The sequence below is a fragment of the Ovis aries genome, chromosome 1 (assembly GCF_016772045.2).
Source record: "Ovis aries strain OAR_USU_Benz2616 breed Rambouillet chromosome 1, ARS-UI_Ramb_v3.0, whole genome shotgun sequence".
Classification (NCBI taxonomy): Eukaryota; Metazoa; Chordata; class Mammalia; order Artiodactyla; family Bovidae; genus Ovis; species Ovis aries.
Genome location: NC_056054.1, coordinates 61,744,155 through 61,768,292, shown reverse-complemented (window position 1 = coordinate 61,768,292; position 24,138 = coordinate 61,744,155). Strand labels below are relative to the sequence as shown.

The window sequence follows — 24,138 nt, the reverse complement described above, 5'->3', positions numbered from 1 at the left end:
ACATGACTGAGCAACTGAACTGAACCGAACCTAGGAGTGGAATTGCTGGGTCATATGGCAGTTCCGAGCTTCCCTGGTGGCTCAGTGGTAAAGAATCCGCCTGCAGTGCAGGAGACACAGGTTCAGTCCCTGGGTTGGGAGGATCCCCTGGAGAAAGGCATGGTAACCCACTTTAGTATTCTGGCCTGGAGAATCCCCATGGACAGAGGAACCTTGCAAGCCATAGTTTATAGGGTTGCAAAGAGTCAGATATGACTGAAGTGACTTAGCACACACACATGACAGTTCCTTTTTTTTTTTTTTAAACCTCATACTGTTCTACAATTCATATATATTTAATGTACTGCAATTCATGGTCATTATTATCATTGCTGACACTTAAATCATTCCATTTTTGGCTAGTAGACATCTTTGAGTTGGCTCCAAGTCTTTTTGATATGATCCTGTAGTCTGATAACAAGCATCCTTGTTTTCTAGAATGACAAGCTGGTCTAGGCTCTTTTTATACATTTCCTTCCTCATGCCTGAAATCAGCCTGATCTATGAGACCAAGAAGCCCTGGTTTCTTGAAATAATATTTCAAGACCACAGTCTAAGATCTGTTATTAGTATAGATCTTTTTTGCCTGTTTCAAGCATTTGCACTTTTTCTTCTTCATCTTTTTATTTTTAACCTTTTTCTCTCTTTCGCCTTCAACTTCTAATGCCATCATTTATTGTGTTCATTTGCTTCTATATTCTTTCCAGTTTAGATTTCATGTCTAAAATAATTTTTTCTTCATTCCTCATATTGAGTTCTGTCATATCATTTTTGTGTTTTGCTAATTCTAATTTGTGTTGTTATTTCATGTCTTATATTCTGTTCTGTTCTTTATGTATTTTAGCCTGCTTTTAAAAAATAGGTTACAGCTTTAATTTAAAAAAAAATCACTAAATTTCTTGACTGCAAAAATTTTTCCTATTCCTTAGACTTTTGGTACTTGTAATAGCTTTGCTTAGAATGTGATTGCAAGTCCTTTCTGTGGCTCAGTTTTATTTAATATTAGTTTGAGATAGCCTTTCTAACATCACGAAACTCCCTATTCCATTTGCTTACTTATTTTTCACACAGAGTTTGGGAAATATCACAGTTCGTTTTCTGAGATCTCCTGGCTCTTTTCCCTCTACCACTTTTATCCATACTTCTCTTTCTTTTAATCTCTCTTGTCCTTGTTCTGCTCAACTTTGATTCCACTCACAAAAGTTCTACCTCATATGAGTCCCGGTCTTCCAGTCTTTTTACTCTCAGTAATCTGGGATACTCTAGAAAAGTTTTGAGCAAAGAAGTGACACAATCTAACACGTTTTAAAAGGATCCCTCTGGTTGTTCTGCTGAATAAAGATGGCAGGGAAGAACACCGCAGTAAACCAGAAGCGAAAGTGCTAGTCTCTCTGTCATGTCTGACATGGACTGCTCTGTCCATGGGATTCTCCAGGCAAAAATACTGGAGTGGGTTGCCATTCCTTTCTCTAGGGGATCTTCCCGACCAAGGGACTGAACTCAGGTCTCCTGCATGGCAGGCAGATTCTTTAGCATCTGAGCCACCAGAGAAGCCAACAGGAAGACCCGTTAGTAAACAAGCAGTGCCAGTACTGACAAATTGTATGCAGGAGAAAATAACACAGATGGCTATATAACCTTCTCTAGCCTCACAGCCTGTATGTGGTGGAAATGACATTCCAATGCAGGCAATTTTACTTCAGCATCTGCAGTAAACATCTGCCATTTGAGACTCTTCAACATGTTTCAAACATACTCTCTGCATTTGATAGTTTTTCACACTATGGGCCTCAGAGCAATATTTCCCAGAGTCCCTTCCACCTAGAATACGGAAGTATGTAACTCGTTTCACCCATCAAATGCATCCAGATTAAACAAATAATACAGGATGATGCCCAGTTAAGCTTCTTATTATATATTTTATTGAGATAAAATTTATACTTTTTAAGTGTACAGTGCAATAGTTTTCAGTATATTTACAAAGTGGAACCATCACCATTATTGAATTCCAGAATATTTTCATCACCCCCCCCCAAAGAAACCTCATACCCACTAGCAATCACTCTCCATTCTCCTTTTTCTCTGGACCCCAGCAATACTAATTTTTTTCTTTTGTCTTCATGGGTTTCCCTGTTCTGGATATTTCATATAAATCATATAATATACAGTCCTTTGTGTCTGATTTATTTTACATTAGTGTAATGTTTTTAAGTTTCTTTTATGTGATGGTATGAATCAGTACTTTCCTTCCTTCTTATGACTGATAATATTGCACTGTATGAATACACCATGTTTTGCTTATCATTCTTCAGTTGGTAGACATTTGGATTGTTTCCACTGTTTAGCCATTAATCATAAACTACTATGAACATCCATGTGCCGGTACATGTTTTCAATTCTCTTAAGTTCTAATTTCAGATGAACAATTCAGTTCAGACGCTTAGTCATGTCCGACTCTTTGCAGCTCACGAATCACAAAATGCCAGGCCTTGCTGTCCATCACCAACTCCCGGAATTCACCCAAACCCATGTCCATCAAGTCAGTGATGCCATCCAGCCATCAAATCCTCTGTCGTCCCCTTCTCCTCCTGCCCCAAATCCCTCCAGCATCAGAGTCTTTTCCAGTGAGTCAACTCTTCTCATGTGGTGGCCAAATTATTGGAGTTTCAGCTTTAGCATCAGTCTTTCCAAAGAACACCCAGGACTAATCTCCTTTAGAATGGACTGGTTGGATCTCCTTGCAGTCCAAGGGACTCTCAACAGTCTTCTCCAGCATCACAGTTCAGAAGCATCAATTCTTCGGTGCTCAGCTTTCTTCACAGTTCAACTCTCACATCCATACATGGCTACTGGAAAAACCATAGTCTTGACTAGATGAACATTTTGTCTCTGCTTTTGAACATGCTATCTAGGTTGGTCATAACTTTCCTTCCAAGGAGCAAGCATCTTTTAATTTTATGGCTGCAATCACCATCTGCAGTGATCCTGGAGCCCAAAAAAACAAAGTCTGCCACTGTTTCCACTGTTTCCCCATCTATTTCCCATGAAGTGATGGGACCACATGCCATAATCTTCGTTTTCTGAATGTTGAGCTTTAAGCCAACTTTTTCACTCTCCTCTTTCACTTTCATCAAGAGGCCCTCTAGTTTTTCTTCACTTTCTGCCATAAGGGTGGTGTCATCTGCATATCTGAGGTTATAGATATTTCTCCCTGCAATCTTGATTCCAACTTATGCTTCTTCCAGCCCAGCGTTTCTCATGATGTACTCTGCATATAAGTTAAATTAGCAGGGTGACAATATACAGCCTTGATGTATTCCTTTTCCTATTTGGAACCAGTCTGTTGTTCAATGGCCAGTTCTAACTGTTGCTTCCTGACCTGCATACAGGTTTCTCAAGAAGCAGGTCAGGTGGTCTGGTATTCCCATCTCTTTCAGAATTTTCCACAGTTTATTGTGATCCACACAGTCAAAGGCTTTGGCATAGTCAATAAAGCAGAAATAGATGTTTTTCTGGAACTCTCTGGCTTTTTCCATGATCCAGCAGATGTTGGCAATTTTATCTCTGGCTCCTCTGCCTTTTCTAAATCCAGCTTGAACATCTGAAAGTTCACGGTTCATGTACTGCTGAAGCCTGGCTTGGAGAATTTTGAGCATTACTTTACTAGCGTGTGAGATGAGTGCAATTGTGCAGTAGTTTGAGCATTCTTTGGCATTGCCTTTCTTTGGGATTGGAATGAAAACTGACCTTTTCCAGTCCTGTGGCCACTGCTGAGATTTTCAGATTTGCTGGCATATTGAGTGCAGCACTTTCACAGCGTCATCTTTCAGGATTTGAAAGATCTCAACTGGAATCCCATCACCTCCACTAGCTTTGTTTGTAGTGATGCTTTCTAAGGCCCACTTGACTTCACATTCCAGGATGTCTGGCTCTAGGTGAGTGATCACACCATCGTGATTATCTTGGTCGTGAAGATCTTTTTCGTATAGTTCTCTGTGTATTCTTGCCACCTCTTCTTAATATCTTCTGCTTTTGTTAGGTCCATACCATTTCTGTCCTTTATCGACCCATCTTTGCATGAAATGTCCCTTGGTATCTCTAATTTTCTTGAAGAGATCTCTAGTCTTTCCCATTCTGTTCTTTTCCTCTATTTCTTTGCATTGATCGCTGAGGAAGGCTTTCTTATCTCTCCTTGCTATTCTTTGGAACTCTGCATTCAGATGCTTATATCTTTCCTTTTCTCCTTTGCTTTCTGCTTCTCTTCTTTTCACAGCTATTTGTAAGGCCTCCCCAGACAGCCATTTTGCTGTTTTGCATTTCTTTTCCATGGGGATAGTCTTGATCCCTGTTTCCTGTACAGTGTCACAAACCTCTGTCTATAGTTCATCAGGCACTCTATCTACCAGATCTAGTCCCTTAAATCTATTTCTCACTTCTACTGTATAATCATAAGGGATTTGATTTAGGTCATACCTGAATGGTCTAGTGGTTTTCCCTATTTTCTTCAATTTCAGTCTGAATTTGGCAATAAGGAATTCATGATCTGAGCCACAGTCAGCTCCCAGTCTTGTTTTTGCTGACTGTATAGAGCTTCTCCATCTTCAGCTGCAAAGAATATAATCAATCTGATTTCAGTATTGACCATCTGGTGATGTCCATGTGTACAGTCTTGTCTTGTGTTGTTGGAAGAGGGTGTTTGCTATGACCAGTGAGTTCTCTTGGCAAAACTCTATTAGCCTTTGCCCTGCTTCATTTTGCACTCAAGGCCAAATTTGTCTGTTACCCCAGGTGTTTCTTGACTTCCTACTTTTGCATTCCAGTCCCCTATAATGAAAAGGACATCTTTTTTGGGTGTTAGTTCTAAAAGGTCTTGTAGGTCTTCATAGAACCATTCAACTTCAGCTTTTTCAGCGTTGGGGCATAGACTTGGATTACTGTGATATTGAACGGTTTGCCTTGGAAACGAACAGAGATCACTCTGTCATTTTTGAGATTGCATCCAAGTACTGCATTTCAGACTCTTTTGTTGACCATGATGGTTACTCCATTTCTTCGAAGGGATTCCTGCCCGCAGTAGTAGATATAATGGTCATCTGAGTTAAATTCACCCATTCCAGTCCATCTTAGTTCACTGATTCCTAGAATGTCAACGTTCACTCTTGCCATCTCCTGTTTGACCACTTCCAATTTGCCTTGATTCATGGACCTAACATTCCAAGTTCCTATGAAATATTGCTCTTTATAGCATCAGACCTTGCTTCTATCACCAGTCACATCCACAACTGGGTATTGTTTTTGCTTTGGTTCCATCCCTTCATTCTTTCTGGAGTCATTTCTCCACTGATCTCCAGTAGCATATTGGGCACCTACCGACCTGGGGAGTTCTTCTTTCAGTATCCTATCATTTTGCCTTTTCATACTGTTCATGGGGTTCTCAAGGCAAAAATACTGAAGTGGGTCACAGAGTTGGCTCTAATATTTCTAGCGGTCAAAAGAAAGTGAGAAATCTAATTGGTTATGAGATTTAGAATGCTCTATAAGATAAAGCAAAAGGAAAATATATGTTCCACAGAAGACCAGTTTTCCTTGATTTTGAGTCTCCTACAAACAAAATATCTTCATAATATTCCTATTGAAATATTTACATATAAGATTTTCACATCACTGTTCATGATAGGGTATCTTAAAATCTAGTTTTTCTGGGGAAAAACTACAACAAAGCAAAATAAACCAGTATCAGTATGTCATTCTTTATAGCTTAATCTAAGGGCAAGATCTGAACTCTAAATCGATGTGTTTAACATGGTATCCTGGAAATTCTTGAATTTCAGGCAGGTGCTTTCAGAGCTGCCCTGTTTAGGGGAGCAGGATTGAGTTAGAAGGATCTGGAATTTTGTTATCATCTGTTTTCTTTTTCATGTATTTTGTGTTTAACTTGCTAATGTTTTGGTTGAGGATTTTTGTAAAAAAAGATAAACAATTATATATTATATAATTAGTAATTTTTAATACAATTTTGGCTCAAATATTGCATGGGAAAAACATATTTAAAAACTATTTGTCATTTGTGTAACATTCAAATTTAACCTAGAATTCTGTATTTTTACCTGTCAACCTTACCCAGCTGAGGCCTGGCCAAAGACGTGAGAAGTATAAGGCAGTGACATCAGTATATTCTATCAGATACTTAAGGAAGAACAATACTAACTTTACACAATGTCTACCAGAAAATAAAAGAGAAGGTAATACGACCCAACTCACTTTATAAGGCTGGCATCATTCAGACAAAGCTATTACAATGAACCAATATTCCTCATCAGCATAGATGCAAAAATCCAGATATTCCTAACTCAATCCCGCCCCCCTAAACAAGATCCTGAAAGCACCTGCCTGAAATTCAAGAATTTCCAAGATACCATGTTAAACACATCTATTTAGAGTTCAGATCTTGCCCTTGGATTAAGCTATAGAGAATGACATACTGATACTGGGTTATTTTGCTTTGTTGTAGTTTTTTTCCCAGAAAAACTAGATTTTTAGGATACCCTATCATGAACAGTGATGTGAAAATCTTATATGTAAATATTTCAATAGGAATATTATGAAGATATTTTGTTTGTAGGAGACTCAAAATCAAGGAAAACTGGTCTTCTGTGGAACATATATTTTCCTTTTGCTTTATCTTATAGAGCATTTTAAATCTCATAACCAATTAGATTTCTCACTTTCTTTTGACCACTAGAAATATTAGAGCCAAGTCTGTGACCCATCTCTAGTAAATATATAAAAATATGTGCATACAATTTTGTGTGCTAATCTTACCTCTGACTTTATTGTTCTCCTAGCTTTAAGAGTCTCAAAGCTTTTATTATTTAATATATGATGTTATTGAATTCCAGAATTAATTCCACTCCTCTCAAATCTCAAGGTAATAACAGTAGAAAAAATTAACAGTCTTTTGCATTAACAAGCTCACAAAAGCAGGGAAATACATAGTCATTCAGGGCAGGAAAGGGAAGAGGGGAGAGGATTCTTGAGTATAGATTTGGGATCAGTTGCAGACAAACCCTACATATTAGAGGAAGGGTATGGCGTGAAGAAGAGCTTCCTTGGTGGCTCGGTGGTAAAGAATCTGCCTGCCAATGCAGGAGATGCCGGTTTGATCCTTGAGTCTGGAAGATCCACTGGAGAAGGAAATGGTAACTCACTCCAGTATTCTTGCTTGGGAAATCCCATGGATGAAAGATCCTGGTGGGCTACAGTCCATGGGGTTGCAAAGAGTTGGACATGACTTGGTAGCTAAATAACAACAATGGTATGAAGAAGAGGAGCATGTCTGGCCCTTCAAATGAAGAGCTGGGAAATGTAAGTTTAGAAAGGAGAGGTATACGATCACTGTTGAACAATCAAGACGTGGATGAAGTCAACACTATTTATGCTTGTGGTCACACAGCATCTGAACCACTCTTTCTTTGCTTGGAAAATTTCCACATTGTAAGCCTCTCTTCCGCAAGTTACTCTTCTAGCCTTCCTTGCAGCTAGGGTTCAGACATGTGATACTGACTGAGTCCTGTTCATGCAAATCTTTTATTTAGAAGTGAGGAAACTGAAATTCAATAGTAAAGAATGGAGCTATTGGTGAGGGTGTTTTGGAAACATCTCACATTAGAAGGGCAGTCATGGCAGCATTCTTCACATCTTGTATCCATCCCTTATGGTGTGAGCTCTAGTGTTTTCACTGGAGAATCCCTTGGAGTGTGGTTTGAGTCTAATTCTTGATGGCCTAGCTTCTGGCACCCAATAAGCCCCTCAATATCTGTTGATATCCTTTTTAAAGGGATATTTCTACTTAAACTAGCCAGAATGCATTCTGTTGCTTTTACAAAGAACCCTGTCTAATTCAATATAAATATTATATATCTATAAATACACATACAGCCAACTTTATAACTAAATAGATTAGAAAGAAAATCTTGAGATTACAAGCATGATTTACTTCTCTGAAAATACGTTTCTCTCAGTTTTCAATTTGCCTTTCTTTTGGAAAGAGAAACAATTTCTTGTTCCAGTGATAGTTGACTTCTAAAACTATCAAGAAAACTTGAATGATGTTTGGATAATAAAGAGAAGTACAGTACTGTACAGGTTAAACTAAGAAGCTTATTAACGTCATCATCATCATTATTTTCAGTTTAGGCTACTTCTAGCAACATCTGGAAGGAGCAGGGCCAGGACAAGAGTTTAGACCGCCTACCTCTGTCTGGCCTCTTGGCCACAGCCTATCCATCAGGTTTGGCTCAGGGATGCAGGGTCTGCTCCAGAAATTCTTGGTTCAGTCTTTGAATTGGCGTGGGATGGGGATGGGAGAGTGAGAACTGAGATGGTTAAAACTATGCTTGAAAGTTTGAGATTATTCCGTGAGAAAGAATCATCTTGGCCTAGGCCTCAGTGAGTTCTACAAGCTTAGCATGGGAGAACGAGAGAGAAGGAACAACAAGTAGGCACTGCCAAGACACACTGGCCAGCAGGACAGCCGGAGAGGGTCCATCTGCGGCTCTGCCCACTTCTTACCCTTGGGGCCCAGACAAACCCATCTTGGCAAGGAAGCCTCGGCAACTCAACCAAACACTCCTTTCCCTGGACCCTTGCACCACTTAAGACTCTGCTAGGGGTGCATGCTTTGTTGCCTCTGTTCATGTGACCAACGGGTGCATGCTTTGTTGCCTCTGTTCATGTGACCATAGAGAGAAAGGAATGTCCATTTCACCATCCGGAAGGAAAGATCTCAATAAGCTTCCTCCTGATCAGTGAATTAGGTGATGTAACTAAGCATACCTGACTCAGTCTCTTTCTCTACCTTTTCTTTGAGCTGCCATCCTCCAAAGGGTGTGCCTATCAGGCCTCCTCTGTGTTATGAGTTATGGACAGGGCTTGATCCTATCACAGAGACTGAGGTTGCACATCTATGTCCATAACTTGGTGGATAAATCTTTCAATAAAGGGAGGATTTTGGCAAGTCTGCTTTGCCACAAATTCAAAGCCATTTTTGTGTCTCCTGTATCTCATTTCTTTCTTCACTTGAAACTTGACAGGGCCAGATGCAATGACAGACGTGGGAAAGTGGGGAGAAATAATTATACCACCCTCAGCAATGGATCCATTGGCTGACTTAATCTCTTTTAACCCAGGTTGCTCAAACTAACTCATAAAAGAGACCAGGTGGCATACTGTGGCATGCTGGAGTTTGTGAAAGATAGGGGTATCTGATTACTTCCATACGGATGATGAGAAAGGAGTCTAGCGTTAACCTTCAGGTAGCCAGAATTCCTATTCTAGCCATGGGACTAAAGCTTCCTATGCATCAGCAACCCTAAAGCAGTATGAGAAAACTACCAGCCAACTACACTGAGAAGATCTAGGAACTGCAGGTGATGAAGACACAACCAGGTAAGGCCTTACTCATCATCAGATATAATATAAATGTGGGTTTTGGTGCTCCATCAGTTTACAAAGATTTAGAAAGACGGGGAAGAGGTACATAGTGCATATGTTGGAAAACCAGAATGTTAACCCTTTTCTGATGCTACAAATAGATTCGGGAGAAAGAAGAAAGTCACAGAGTCTAATCTTCCTCCAGTTAAACCTGGAAATACTTAAAAAAAAAAAAAAGTGTTTCCAGTTTACAAATTTAAACACTGTAAGACCACTTTCATCAGACATTTGTAATTATTAGTCAAAAATATGGAGATGATGAAGCTGGAGATGATGAAGCTGGAGGCAGATTTGCTGCTTTTACAAGGAAAGAATAGCCAAGTGCAAAAATGGAAGACAGCCATGAAGCTGAGCTAATTGGAAGAGAAAAACAAAATAATCTATTGCATTTAGTCATTGGATTGAAGGCTGTGATTATAGTGTTTATTGCTAATGCTATGTATAGAGTTACCTAAAAATTACCCAGCTGGACCTGAAATGAAGCTCTGGGACTGTGGCAGGTGCCTAATGTTGGGGACAGAGGAAAACCCTGAGTCAGCAAACCCTCTCTCTCCCTGTCATCAGGCATCTGTGGTTCCACTGGTGCATCCTGGGACACGGGTCCACACTACTCACACACACCATACGGAGGGGTTTGATGGCTCATAGTCAAAGAAGCTGTTTCTTTCTTCATGCATACTTTTCTGTATGTAAATTTGCATAGACATGGTTTTCATCTCAAAAGTGAGGTTTGAAGCAAAGTGTGTCTATAAAATAAGGGTGATCCTTCTGCCACAGTTTAAGTATTTGAGAAAGGGCATTTCTTGTTTTTCTTTTATGTACTGAATTTTTCATAGTCACCAATCCTCAGATGAAAGCCCACCTGAACAGCCACTTTGTTCAAATGTCTTATGAAAATAGCTTTGACCTCTTAACTGTTTAAAAAATAATAGCATTATGCCATAGCAAAAAAAAAAAACAAAAAACCCAGTAATTTCTATAAAGACCTTTCTTTTTAACCAGTGACCTAATTCAACTGGCTAAAAGCCCCATCATTATCACTAATTAATAGAAACTGAACAAAGCGAATATCAGCTTATCATATTGGTAGAGAAAATGCATAGCATATAATGGCAAAGTGATTAATTTCTTTCAGTGAGCTGGAAATTCTGGGAATATGTGAGGCTGTGAAGTAAGGGGAATGAATACATAACCTTCTGGTCCCTCAACTGTTAGATGACAATTAGTGCTTTTTCTCTTGGCCCTTAACTTGGGTTCAAAGAGATGTTTGTTTTGAGGAGTGAGTGGTTAATGGGCCCAAGCATAATCCAGCCTGAGTGTAGGCTGGTTTATAAACTTCCCTGGAGGTGGCAATGTTTTCAGCTGTGGTTGCAGAATTTCTTTATCTTTGTTGCTCACCGGATTTGCGTTAGAATGATACTTTTAAAATTCATTAGACCAGTAATAACGCAGCGGCATTTAACCTGACAGTCAGATGCACAATGCACTCCCATCATGGTGCTAATAAAGGGCCTTTTCATTCTAGTCCGTTCTATTCACTGAAAGCCACTGTTAGTGTTTTTCTTCCTTAGTCACACATCTCCTAACTACACATTCCTTAGTCCATAATAGCTGATGTTTCTGGCCAGAACATTGGCTTAATGTTTTATTCAAATATATATCCACAGATTGGTCAATCTGGATCAGGAAACAAAATCCAATACATATTGAAGATACGTGATCTTCCAATGGCCTCAGTCTTAGTTGCGAATAGGTTCCTAGCACAGTGCCTGGCACATTGATACACATGTTTACTGAATGCCTGAACAGTTAGATGAATAAGTGAAACCACCAGCATGACATGATTTGCAAATGTACAGTGGGAGGGGACGACTCAGGACTAAAAGCACAAATTTTAGTTTTCCTAGCTTCTGTTTTGTTTGCAAAAAAAAGAGATTTTCCTGCAAACTTGAACCTTCATCCTAGATTTGAAGTGCAACAATTGGTGGATGCTATCTGGCCACATTTCTCTGGGTCTGAGCTTGTTAGCTTTCACTAGTTCTCTTGGGATAGATTTTTGGAAAACATTGAAGGGGGGATTCTCTTTTGAACGTGTAAGGCCACTTTGGAGAGTTCATTTGTTCTTTTGGGGACTGAGTTATGGGTGCCCACCCAATCTGATCCTCATACTGGATGTTCTGAATCATAGCCAAGGCTGTCTTAACTCATTATGGGACTTTGAAAAGGTTAAGGAACTCAGCTGTGTAATTTTTCCATTCATGCATTGTTGGAATGGAAGGAAAAATAATTGACATATTTATGGACACATTACTCCATCACTTATTTCCTTTCTCTATGTAATCAGTTACTCTCTCTCCAAGCATTGCCTCAGAGAGGGAATATGATAGGAGAAAGAAGGAAAAACACACCTTTACAGCACTTGAGCCCAAAAAATTATGTAAGGGAATATAGCTGATAAAAAGCAAGTGCTTCAAAGGCTGCAGACGAAGACTGTTGAAAGGAAATGATAGAGAAATTGTTTTAATGGGTCCTGAGAGAAGGGGGCTCTGTACCAGCTCCCTAGGCTCAGTCTGGACTTGGGTACTGCAGAGGAGAATGAAGCTGGGCAAGACCCCAACTAGGTTTGTGAGGTTCGAAAGAAGAGATCGGTGGCTGGTCTCCCAGGTAGAGCCTCAGAAAGGAGGGAAACCCCAAGCAAAATGGCCTTGGAGAGCCTTAAGGATGGCCCACTGTGGTGAGCAGCAGTATGAGTTCCAAGAACTTAGAATGGCCTGGAAGATTAGAGATCCACCCAGCCCAAGATTGGAGAGTCTTGTGCGATGATACAGGTCTCAGAAAATGCTAAGTGTGAACAGAAGGTGTAAAGGTCCAGAAAGACTCCCCCTACCCCAACCCCATGTCCCCGACTCCAACACCTGGTTCTAGGGACGCCTCTGCAATTTAGGTAAAATACAGGTGAAAATCTGGGCAGATCTTACAGTTGACTGATAATTTGTTTTTCTACCACCCTAGTAGAAAGTGGAATTGAAAAAGAGATTGTATTCTGCTATAGAAAAATACGTTCTTTCTTAAATGCTTGCATTTACAAGCCAAGATTTAGACCTACTACCTTTAACACAATTATTAAGCACTTATTATGTAGTGTATATAGCAGCATTTCAAGTGCTTTATGCCTATTCATAAGATCTTCACAACCCAGATAATCACGATGATGTGATCACTCACCTAAAGCCAGATGTCTTGGAATATGAAGTCAAGTGGGCCTTAGAAAGCATCACTACGAACAAAGCTAGTGGAGGTGATGGAATTCCAGTGGAGCTATTTCAAATCCTGAAAGATGATGATGTGAAAGTGCTGCACTCAACGTGCCAGCAAATCTGGAAAACTCAGCAGTGGCCACAGGACTGGAAAAGGTCAGTTTTCATTCCAATCCCAAAGAAAGGCAATGCCAAAGAATGCTCAAACTACTGCACAATTGCACTCATCTCACACGCTAGTAAAGTAATGCTCAAAATTCTCCAAGCCAGGCTTCAGCGATACGTGAACCGTGAACTTCCAGATGTTCAAGCTGGATTTAGAGGCAGAGGGGCCAGAGATCAAATTGCTAACATTTTCTGGATCATTGAAAAAGCAAGAGAATTCCAGAAAAATATCTATTTCTGCTTTATTGACTATGGCAAAGGCTTTGACTGTGTGGATCACAATAAACTGTGGAAAATTCTGAAAGAGATGGGAATACCAGACCACCTGACCTGCCTCTTGAGAAACCTGTATGCAGGTCAGGAAGCAACAGTTAGAACTGGACATAGAACAACAGACTGGTTCCAAATAGGAAAAGGAGTATGTCAAGGCTGTATATTGTCACCCTGCTTATTCAACTTATATGCAGAGTACATCATGAGAAACTCTGAGCTGGAAGAAGCACAAGCTGGAATCAAGATTTCCGGGAGAAATATCAATCACCTCAGATATGCAGATGACACCACCCTTATGGCAGAAAGTGAAGAGGAACTAAAAGCCTCTTGATGAAAGTGAGAGAGGAGAGTGAAAAAGTTGGCTTAAAGCTCAACATTCAGAAAACGAAGATCATGGCATCTGGTCCCATCACGTCATGGGAAATAGATGGGGAAACAGTGGAAGCAGTGTCAGACTTTATTTTGGGGGGCTCCAAAATCACTGCAGATGGTGATTGTAGCCATGAAATTAAAAGATGCTTACTCCTTGGAAGAGAAGTTATGACTAACCTAGATAGCATAGTGAAAAGCAGAGACATTACTTTGCCAACAAAGGTCCGTCTAGTCAAGGCTATGGTTTTCCAGTGGTCATGTATGGATGCGAGAGTTGGACTGTGAAGAAAGCTGAGCACCGAAGAATGGATGCTTTTGAACTATGGTGTTGGAGAAGACTCTTGAGAGTCTCTTGGTCTGCATGGAGATCCAACCAGTCCATTCTGAAGGAGATCAGCCCTGGGATTTCTTTGGAAGGAATGATGCTAAAGCTGAAACTCCAGTACTTTGGCCACCTCATGCGAAGAGTTGACTCATTGGAAAAGACTCTGATGCTGGGAGGGATTGGGGGCAGGAGGAGAAAGGGACGACAGAGGATGAGATGGCTGGATGGCATCACTGACTGGATGGATGTGAGTGAGTGAACTCAGGGATTTGGTGATGGACAAGGAGGCCTGGCATGCTGTGATTCATGGGGTAGCAAAGAGTCGGACATGACTGAGCGACTGAACTGAACTGAAGTGATGCCTATTCATTCACATAAGGATGAATGTTTATGAACTTTGATTGGACTTTTACAGTGTCCTTAAATAAGAACATGTAGAAGTACTGTAGTGTATTTCTAACAAGAATAGTTTCTGTTTTATTATTCATATCTTGCTGATTAAAAAAAAAGTTTTATTATGGATAATTTCAAACATAAAAGAAGAGAGGGCAATATAAAGAATCTCCATATACTTATCTCTCAACCTTAATAATTATTAACCATGGACAATCAATAACCTTGTATATTTTGAAACAAATCCTAGACATCATATCATTTTAACTATATATATTCAGTATAACTATGTATATTCAGTATAAAGGCTTTATTTAATTCCAGTATTCAAATATCCTCAATTTTCTCATAATGTTTTAAACATTTATTTACGGCAAAATCCAAACAAGGTCCACACATTGCATGTAGTCACTATGTCTCTATGTCTCTTTTATAGATTTCTCTTTCCTCTTATTTTTTATTTTTCTTGTATTTTATTTATTGGAAAATCTATGTCATCTATCTTGTAGACTTTTCCATGTTCTGAGCTTTGCTGACCTTCATCTAATCATTTAGCTTGTTCTGCTAACCACTGTTGATTCCTGCATCTCATTTTTCTGTCTAACAAAGTAAACAGCTAAACATATAAATACAGTTTGATAGAGCCCTCAGTTCAGTTCAGTTCAGTTGCTCAGTCGTGTCCGGCTCTTTGCGCTACTAAAAGCAAAACCAATAGGTAATAGGAGTTTAATGGCAGGAGGCAGTCTTTAATGATCCTAAAGCTCACCTGTGAAATCTAAATCTTGAGTGTTCTATTGAATGACCAACACTGCCTCCACCCCACCATCTAACTAGACATTTATTTACAGATGACTGACCACTTGTCTCAAAAATCTTTATTTAAGCAAAGATAAACATTAACACACATAGAGCATTAATTTGTCTCTGCTTTTGTGTCCCACTCCTGTGTTTCTAATTTCTTTTTGTTTACCAGACAATGCCTGGTACTCTGGGATCGGTGATATGCTAATCGGTTCCCCATTCACTGTGGGATTGAGGTCAGCCCTCCGGGAATAGGCTTTTAACTGAGTAGGCATATTGAATGGCTGATTTATTTCTATTCAGGCCTCTGTAGAGAAGACAGACAGTGGACTCTCCCCTGGGAGAAGGTGGGCCTGATTCTAGCCAGCATTTGATATACTCACAGCCAAGAACTCTTGCAAACGAAGAGGGAGGGTATGGTGCTGTATTCAGAGCAGGTTGTTGGAGTTTATTAATCAGATAAACCATTCATCACCTGACAAATTGGAAGCTCCTGTGGGTGAATACTCAGTGGTACCATGATTGTTTTTTTAGCTTTGGCCTTTTGGGTGATAGCAGTGTTGACTTCCGGAGAAGGCAATGGCAGCCCACTCCAGTACTCTTGCCTGGAAAATCCCATGGACGGAGGAGCCTGGTGGGCTACAGTCCATGGGGTCGCTAAGAGTCAGACACTACTGACCGACTTCACTTTCACTTTTCACTTTCATGCACTGGAGAAGGAAATGGCAACCCACTCCAGTGTTCTTGCCTGGAGAATCCCAGGGACGGGGGAGCCTGGTGGGCTGCCGTCTATGGGGTCACACAGGGTTGGACACGACTGAAGCGACTTAGCAGCAGCAGCAGCAGCAGCAGTGTTGACTTCTACCACTCATTTGGCTTCAAAACTCTTTAAAGAACTTAAAAGCCTCTCCAAACTATTACCTAAGGCAGATACATGCCACTCGGCTAAATACATCTTTAAACTATCTTGTTATGAATAATTCCTGTAAACTGACTTTGTTATAAATACTTTCCTGTTGCACGTAGCTTCAGATCTATTTTATCTTTTTGGAGAGTACAGTTATTTTTATTGCATCTAAGTTCCAGTTTCTAACAAATAAATTTGCAAGCAGAAAGAAGTTTAAAGAAATAAAAACCCAGAACCATATTACTGGAGCACATTTTGGGTTTGAATATCAGCTTTTGAAGGACAATATTGATGTAATCAGAAGCAGAAATTGGTGAACACTGCTGGACCCACAGGGACATCAGAAGGTTGTCACTCAGCCTAAAACCCTTGTGAAAAGTTGATGAAATTTGCTCTACAATTGAAAATCAGCTTGCCCCCATGCCTTTAAAGATTGGATCAGAAAGCTTGGGAGGAGGGGCATAATAATATAACTTTAGGGCTTCCCTGGTGGCTCAGGTGGTAAAGAATCCACCTGCAACGCGGGAGAACTGGGTTCGGGAAGATCCCCTGGAAGAGGGCATGGCAACCCACTCCAGTATTCTTGGCTGGAGAATCCCCGTGGACAGAGGAGCCTGGTGGGAGACAGTCCATGGGTTGCAAAGAGTTGGACGTGACTGAGCAACTAAGTACAAGGGGGTATGTGTGAGCTTAGTCACTCAGTTGTGTCCGACTCTTTGCGACCCCATGGATGTGCAGCCTACCAGTCTCCTCTGTCCATGGGGATTCTCCAGGCAAGAATACTGGAGTGGGTTGCCATGCCCTCCTCCAGGATATATCCTCTAACCTTCCCCAATTGCTAAAGGTGGGGTTTCAGGCACCAAGTCTGTTAGATAAGAGAGAGATTTTTGAAGAGCTATTTTGGGTCCTCAGATAACACGGCGTTACCACCAGCCTACTTAAAAAGCATTAAAGAGCCATCTGGTCTGGGTTTGACTGTTCTATCCATATTGCTTGCAGTTCTAGCTTTAAATCTCTTGGCTTGTAAAATCAGGTAGCAACATTTAAATATGTTGAATTCTGAAAATGCTGGGATTATAAATAGTTCCTCATATTACATAATGCGAACAGCAGTTCTGAGAACTTTCGTGTCTCAAAATCTCCAGCAGGTTTTTTTTTTTTTTTCCTATTTTATTTCGTTTGTTTTGTTTTATAAAGTTGAGAAAAGAGGCATTTTGTCAACAATTATCATTACACTAAACAAATGAGATAGCAAAACTTTCTGTACACACATAACTTCAAATGCTTATTTTTGTTTCTTAAGGCTATTTTTGTTTGAATATTTTAGAATGTGTTCGTGCTTTTTATTTCCTACTCTGGGTTTGCAAGAAGTGTGCTAAATTTAAAGTGTGCTGAACTTAAACCTTTATTTCTTATGACAATGATGAGTAAAACTTATTGTCTTGCTCTGATTTGGATGTGTTGCCAGTTTGCAACACAAGCTAGATTCTTTTTCTAAGTTTTACTTTATAGAGACTTTGCCTAATATTATTTTAGAAAAGTACTTTTAAAATTATTTTTGTTATTTATATTTTATAGATGATTGGATTGTTGTTTCGTCTTTAAGCTGTGTTGGACTCTTTTGTGACCCTACAGATTGTAGCCCAGCAGCTCCTCTGTCCATGGGATTTTCCAGGCAAGAATACTGCAATGGGTTGCCGTTTCCTTCTCCAGGGATGTTCCCTATCTGGAGATCAAACCCTCATCTCCTGCATTGGCAGGCAGATTCTTTACCACTGAGCCAGCAGGGAAGCCCAGATAATCAGATAAGGCATTGAAATTTATTTCGCCCACTCTGCTTTATTATGGAATGAACTGTGATTTAAATTATACTGCAGACATCCTTCTAGGATTTGTCTGCCACCCAGTTCCAAGCCCCTATTCCTCCTTTGGAACTTTATCAGGATATCTGTTTTTTACGTTTATCCTGTGTCCCTTTCTCTTCGGTAAGAGCACCACTCCTTAACTGCTCCTCATTTACTCCCTGTGGTTCCACTGGAACTGCCAATCAGGGTAACTCTGCCTCTGGCAGAAGGTGTTAGTTCATGATCCAGACTATGCTATGTGACCACATTTCTCATAACACGGTGATTGGTTCAAGGAGTAGGCACATCAACCAAGCTGAAACAAAGTCTCTTCTCAGAATTTCCTGGAATACATCCAATTCTCATCTCTCTTTGGTGAAAAGCCATAATAAGTAACTTAGGAGCCACCTGGAGGTAAAGATGTGGAGATGCTGAGCACAGACAATTATTTTAAGGAATTTTTTCTGTAAAGGTAAGTGAAAGAATGAGATGGTATGGTAGTTGGAGGAAATATGAAGTCAAGGGGGTAATGTTTTTAAAAGTGGTTTGTTCATTAATGAGAATGACTCAACAGAGAGAAAAAAAAAAGTTGAACGTATAGAAAGACAGTGAGGTAACCATGGGAATAGCGGGGCCTGGAATCCAGTGCACCGGTGAAGGGGATGGTAGGCACAGACTGAACAGCTCAGTCATTGCAATAGAAGGGAAAGATGGCATACGGGAACAGATGCAAGAAGCAGGGGCGTTGGATGGTGGCAATTTCTGTTGCTGCTTATATTTGTCTGAGAGTAATGGTCAATGAAATAGGGGGAAGGTGATGAAGCTTTGTGAAAGAAATAGCCCTGGGAGAGTCAAATAAATAGATTAAGAAAATACAGAAGAATCGACAATTAGCAGTAAGAGTCAACATAAGGTCTGATGTCAGCATAATCAGTTTTTTTCTTGAGGTATATTTAGACTCTTAAGAGCAGAAACAGAGAAGGTAGAGACAGGACTATTCCTAGAGTGGGGATTTTTTTTTAAAGAATGATATAATGGAAGCAATAAAAGGTTGAAAGAGGTAACAGAGGATTTAAAGGAGTAATTATAATACAGGACCATGGAATTTAAGTCAGGTAAGGAGAGAATGAGGGCCTGAGGGATGGAAATAAAACAGTGAAAAGGCAATAGGCTCAGATGAACAAAGCGCCTGGTAGAGTGGAAGAATTTTTGAGCTGAGGGCATGAGCTGGACGTAGAAGTAAAACGCTTGACACTGAGATAATTGAGAGGAGGCAGTTATAAAAAATGACAAGGATAACTGCGGGGTGTTTTGGCTGGAGTGGAGTGGCAGAAGAAAAGATCACTGGAGGTAAAGAGGTTGAGGGATAGAGTCCATGAGATTGGATGTACCCGCCGTGTGGATATTGAAATCACCAAGAATAATGACAGGAGAATGGGAGAGAGACGGTAAACCTGGTGCTGAAATCTCTGAAGAACGTGTGGGAAAGGCCAGGAGGACAGGAGGAGACCACAGCAAGAGGTCTGGAGGTGAGCTTCAGAGCATGAGCTTCAGTGACCCTGCTGGGGGAGGCCAAGAGACAAGGACTTGGAACACCTGGAGCACCTTCTCACCCAGTGGTGCCTGAGGTCAAAGAAAGCTGGCCACCACTCACGAGGGCTGCAGGGAATGCAGTATCCTCAGGGAACACAGGTTTCCCTCAGAACTATTATAGAAAGGGAAGGGGCTGTTCAGAGAAGAGTGTGTTTACAGAGGATTTTTCTGATGACAGAGTAGTATTTTTTTCTAAAACTAAACTCATTACTTATTTACATTTTATTTTGGCCTGCGTTGGGTCTTTGCTGCTGCAAGGATTTTTCGTTTTTTCTCCGGGCTCCTCTCTAGTTGCGGTGCTCCGTCTTCTCATTGCAGTGGCTTTCCTTCTGCGGCACGTGGGCTCAGTAGGTGCAATTCTCAGGCTCTAGAGTACAGGCTCAATAGTTTTGACACACGGCCTTAGTTGCTCCGTGGCACGTGGGGTCTTCCCATGACCAAGGATCAAACTCCTGGCTTCCGCATTGGTAAGCGAATTCCTTACCAGTGAGCCACCAGGGAAGCCCAGGGATAAGAATTTAAGTGATGAAATTTGACCTGGGAAGCTTGGACATCTCTACCTCACTGAGATTAACATCTAAGACAATATGGAGTACCCTGGTGACTGCTTCAGTGGCGTGTGTGTGTGTGTGTGTGTGTGTGTGTATAATTATGTCTTATTATTAGAACTTGACGCAGGCAATTCTTAGGTGAAAACAGACAGGAATTAAATCCATCGGAATCCAATTGATCCAGTAATGCTGTTCATCCTTCTTCCTTAATAACTCCATGTTGGCCCCCTTTCCAATGCTGACTGATTCTGTCCTGCCTTAGTTTCTCATTAATACTTCCTTGGATTATTACGATTGCCTCCTAACTGGTCTCCCTCATTCATCTTACCTCTCTCCAATCTGTTCTCCTCGTTTCTGCCAGAGTGCTCTTTCTAAATCATTATTTTAATCAGGCACCATCTCTGCTTAGCATGGGTGGCTGTCCTAATGCTTCACGATCAGATCCAAACTTAGCATGGAAAGAGCCCTCGAAGCACTGCCCTGCAGCCCCAAAGGCCCAACTCCCCCACAAACTCTGCTTGTTCCCTTTGTCGCAATGCTCCCTCCGTCTCTTTTTTACTTGATTATCTTACACCCATTCTTTTTAAGACATGATTAAAATCTTTGGAAGAATATGCAAGAAATTGGCAGTCCTGATTGTGTTGGAGGAGAGAAACTAGGCTGGTGAAGGGAAGATACAGGGAAACTTTTCATAGCATGCCTTTTTATACATTTTGAATTTTATATTATATAGATGTATTGCTACATCTTCAAAAGCAAAGGAAATTTAATGCGGGGGTGGGAGGGAGGCTCAAGGGAGAGAGGACATATGTATACTTCTGGGTAATTCTAGTTGTATGGCAGAAATCAACACAACTTTGCAATTATCCTCCAATTAAAAATAAATTAAAAGAAAAATAACTAAAAGGAATGAAAATTTAAAAAAATTTAAAGCATGAGATGGACCAAAAAAAGAGATACATTTCAGAGTTTGGTTCTGCATTAACTTGACACTTTCCTCCACTGAGCCACCGATATCTATGCCTTTCCACACTCCTCTGTTACAGCATTTATCAGTCTGTGTTGTAATTATCTGTAAACAAATTAACAGTCTCAATGTCCTCACAGCCTGGAAGCACCTGGAGGGAAGGGACTTACTTTGTCTCATTCACCTTTGAATCCAGTACATGGCAGGTGCTCAGTAATCTTCTGCACAGAAAAGGAACAAAAAATAAGTAAGCAATCCCACTTCTTTTACACATGAAGAAAATGAAGCCCAGAGAAGATTTATTGAGGATCAGTAGCAGAATAAAACGAGAATCCATGCTTTCTAGAATCCAAGTTTCGTACTAGAAAATGTTATAAGACTTTCACTTTGAGATAGTAGATGTGCTGTGGATCATACCTACTTATTTTGACCTGAGTCCCTGGATTTTCAGGAAATTTCTGATTTCCAGTAAGCTGCCTGTTTAAAGGACACTTTCACATATCCGATCATGGGTCCTAAATTTGGGTTTGGAAAATATTTAGCCTAAGGAGCTCATAGACTAGGCTTACTTATATTGATATAAAAATCACAGGAAAATCTTTTGGCACATTTATCTTAAAAGCTTTGTTTCACTGTTTTCCTAAAACATACGCAGTATGGTGGACATAGTTACACACAGTAGCCCTCTTTAGAGATGCTAGACTAGCACAGGAAAAGTAACCGTGACAACTCAAAGTGGTATATTCAGTTCTCATTTGCTAGCATTTGCTGAATATCCAGGGCAAAGAGCAGTGACTAAGGGCATTTTATTTTACACAGCAACCGTGTTTTTAGTATGTAAAATGGTACTGCTAATGATTACTTGGACCAGATTTTAAGTACCCCGGGGGAGATCTTTTGTGGCTTCAACATTAGCGGTCTTCAAACTTTCTGCTCACATACCTCCCTGAAAGAATTTTGAAAAATTTGCATTTTTCCTGTATTTTTATGTTGCCACCTGTAATTTTTCAATGTACGTTTGCAGAGCATCATTTCCAGCATATTGCATGCAATTCATGATATTTTAAAATAAAGCTGTTAGCTCACTCTTTTAAAGTTACCCCAAAGAGTCTAAATCCCATAGTACTTTTTTTACCCAACATTATTCATTTTAAATATGTGACCTATTTATTCTTTAACAGCCAGAAATTTTACATTGTTCCTTCTTCTTGAACTGTTTTCATTTCCATATTTCCATTGCTTCCACAGACTGCTATTTTATTGCATATTTTCATACTTGAAAAATTTGTATTGATGACTGTATCATTTTTTGCAACTATATCTTTACATAATTTTGCTTTCTGTTAACTCTAAGGTCCTAGTTTTGTCTCTGGATGGAGTTGTCACTAAAATTGGTAGCAGTACACAACTGATCAAACATGGCTATATTACAAATTGATGACTATTTTTAAGCATAAAAATAAAACATATCTGTTAGCAAAATGGAAGGGGCTTTTTTCCCCAGTGGATTTGGGAATGAGTATTATAGAGTAATACTGAGTTTCACCCCGACTCTAATCATGAGTTTGATACTGTTCTTATAGATATAATTGCTGAAGCAGTTAGATCACAGAAGTAAGTAGATGGGAGCTGAAGGGATTTGCTGTAGCCCTGTTACTCAGTTCCTTGAACTGGTTTCAACTATATGCCAAAAACCATGTGATGATCCGTTCCTTAAAGTATCTTTTCTTCCTACTGGTTGTCAAATAACCCTTTACTGAATTACGTTCCTTTGCAGTTCTTAACTAGCTGGGCATTCCACCACACCACTATTGTCATTCATCTATGATGTCATGAGGATGACTGCCATCCACATCAGAGCCCACACACCTGGCAGTCCCCAGGATCTCTTTAATGGTTCCAGAGTATTCTGTAGCTAAAGACTGGTGTTGCATCTGCTGGGCAATGTGGATGATCTCATCAAAAGTGATGTTTTCACTGTGCTTAATATTTTTCTGCTTCTTTCTGTCTTTTGGTTGCTCCTTAAAGGCTTTGATGATCAGGATAGACACAGAAGGTACCACCCCAATCTAGGCCTGTCTGTTCTGAATGCTCCATTTCACTGTAGTCCTCAGACCCTTCCAATCACCAGCTGCCTTTGCAATGTTATCACCAACCTCTTTTGGAGACAGACCTAGGGGACTGAGCTCGGGGGCCAGGACAGACGTGGCATGGATTTCCCCACGGGTGCCCCTCAGGTATACAACTGTCTCCTTAGTGTCTCACTTAGGCGACATGGTGAGGCAGCTGGTGTCAGATAAACCTGGATAGCAGAGGACTGAGAAAATTGCACCTCAGCCCCCTTCAAGCTGAAATCTGAACTAAAGCCATTTAAATTATCGTTCGTACTCTAGCAGGTGACACACTTTTGTTCCCCAGTCATCATGGTTATTCCCTTTCTCAGCACTCACACAGGCTTCTGATTTTCCATGTTTTGTGCAACTGAAGTCAACACACCACAATATGATATAGAATTTGTGAGAAGAAAGACTTTCTTATGTTGAATGGGAAAATGGAAATTGTTAAAAAAAAAAAAGGGGGGGTATGGAAAAGAGATTGAAAGCATATTTTCAGGCACATAAATTTTAGGAATGTATAAGAATGGAAGTTGAGGGACTTCCCTGGTGGTCCAGTGGCTAAGACTCTGTGCTCTCAAGCAGGGGGCCTGGGTTCAGTTCCAGGTCAGGGAACTAGAATCCGCTTCCCATAGACCTGGAGCAGCAGATAAATAAATATTTTTTAAAAAAGAAATGAAAGTTAAGAATGTGGAATTGAGTCCCTTAAAACTATCCATGCTCTGTACTACTGGGGAGTCTTCATAAACATGGGCAGATATGGTTATTCTGGTTTGAAGATTTCTATTCACTAGTCAGCAGGCATTTGAACAAAAATGACTGGCGAACGAGAGCTTAAGGCAGTCCTAAATACTGGGTATGACATGGTGGTTAAGACAAGAGCTCTCTAAACCCTAACTCTGAAATTTCCTAGCAGGGTATTCTTGAGCAAATTAACCTCTGCTTTCTTAATTACTAATTTAGAAATAAAGGCAATAATGATACCTACCTCATAGGGTTGTATTGAGAATTCGAAGAATTAATATGTAAGCACTTAGAATACAGT

At 40.2% G+C, this 24,138-nt stretch overlaps 1 pseudogene; it reads right to left on the bottom strand.

Moving 5' to 3' along the window:
* Nucleotides 1-22,759: 22,759 nt before the first annotated feature.
* On the bottom strand, nt 22,760-23,331 carry LOC105612208 (large ribosomal subunit protein uL11-like; annotated as a pseudogene).
* Between the last annotated feature and the right edge of the window lie 807 nt (nt 23,332-24,138).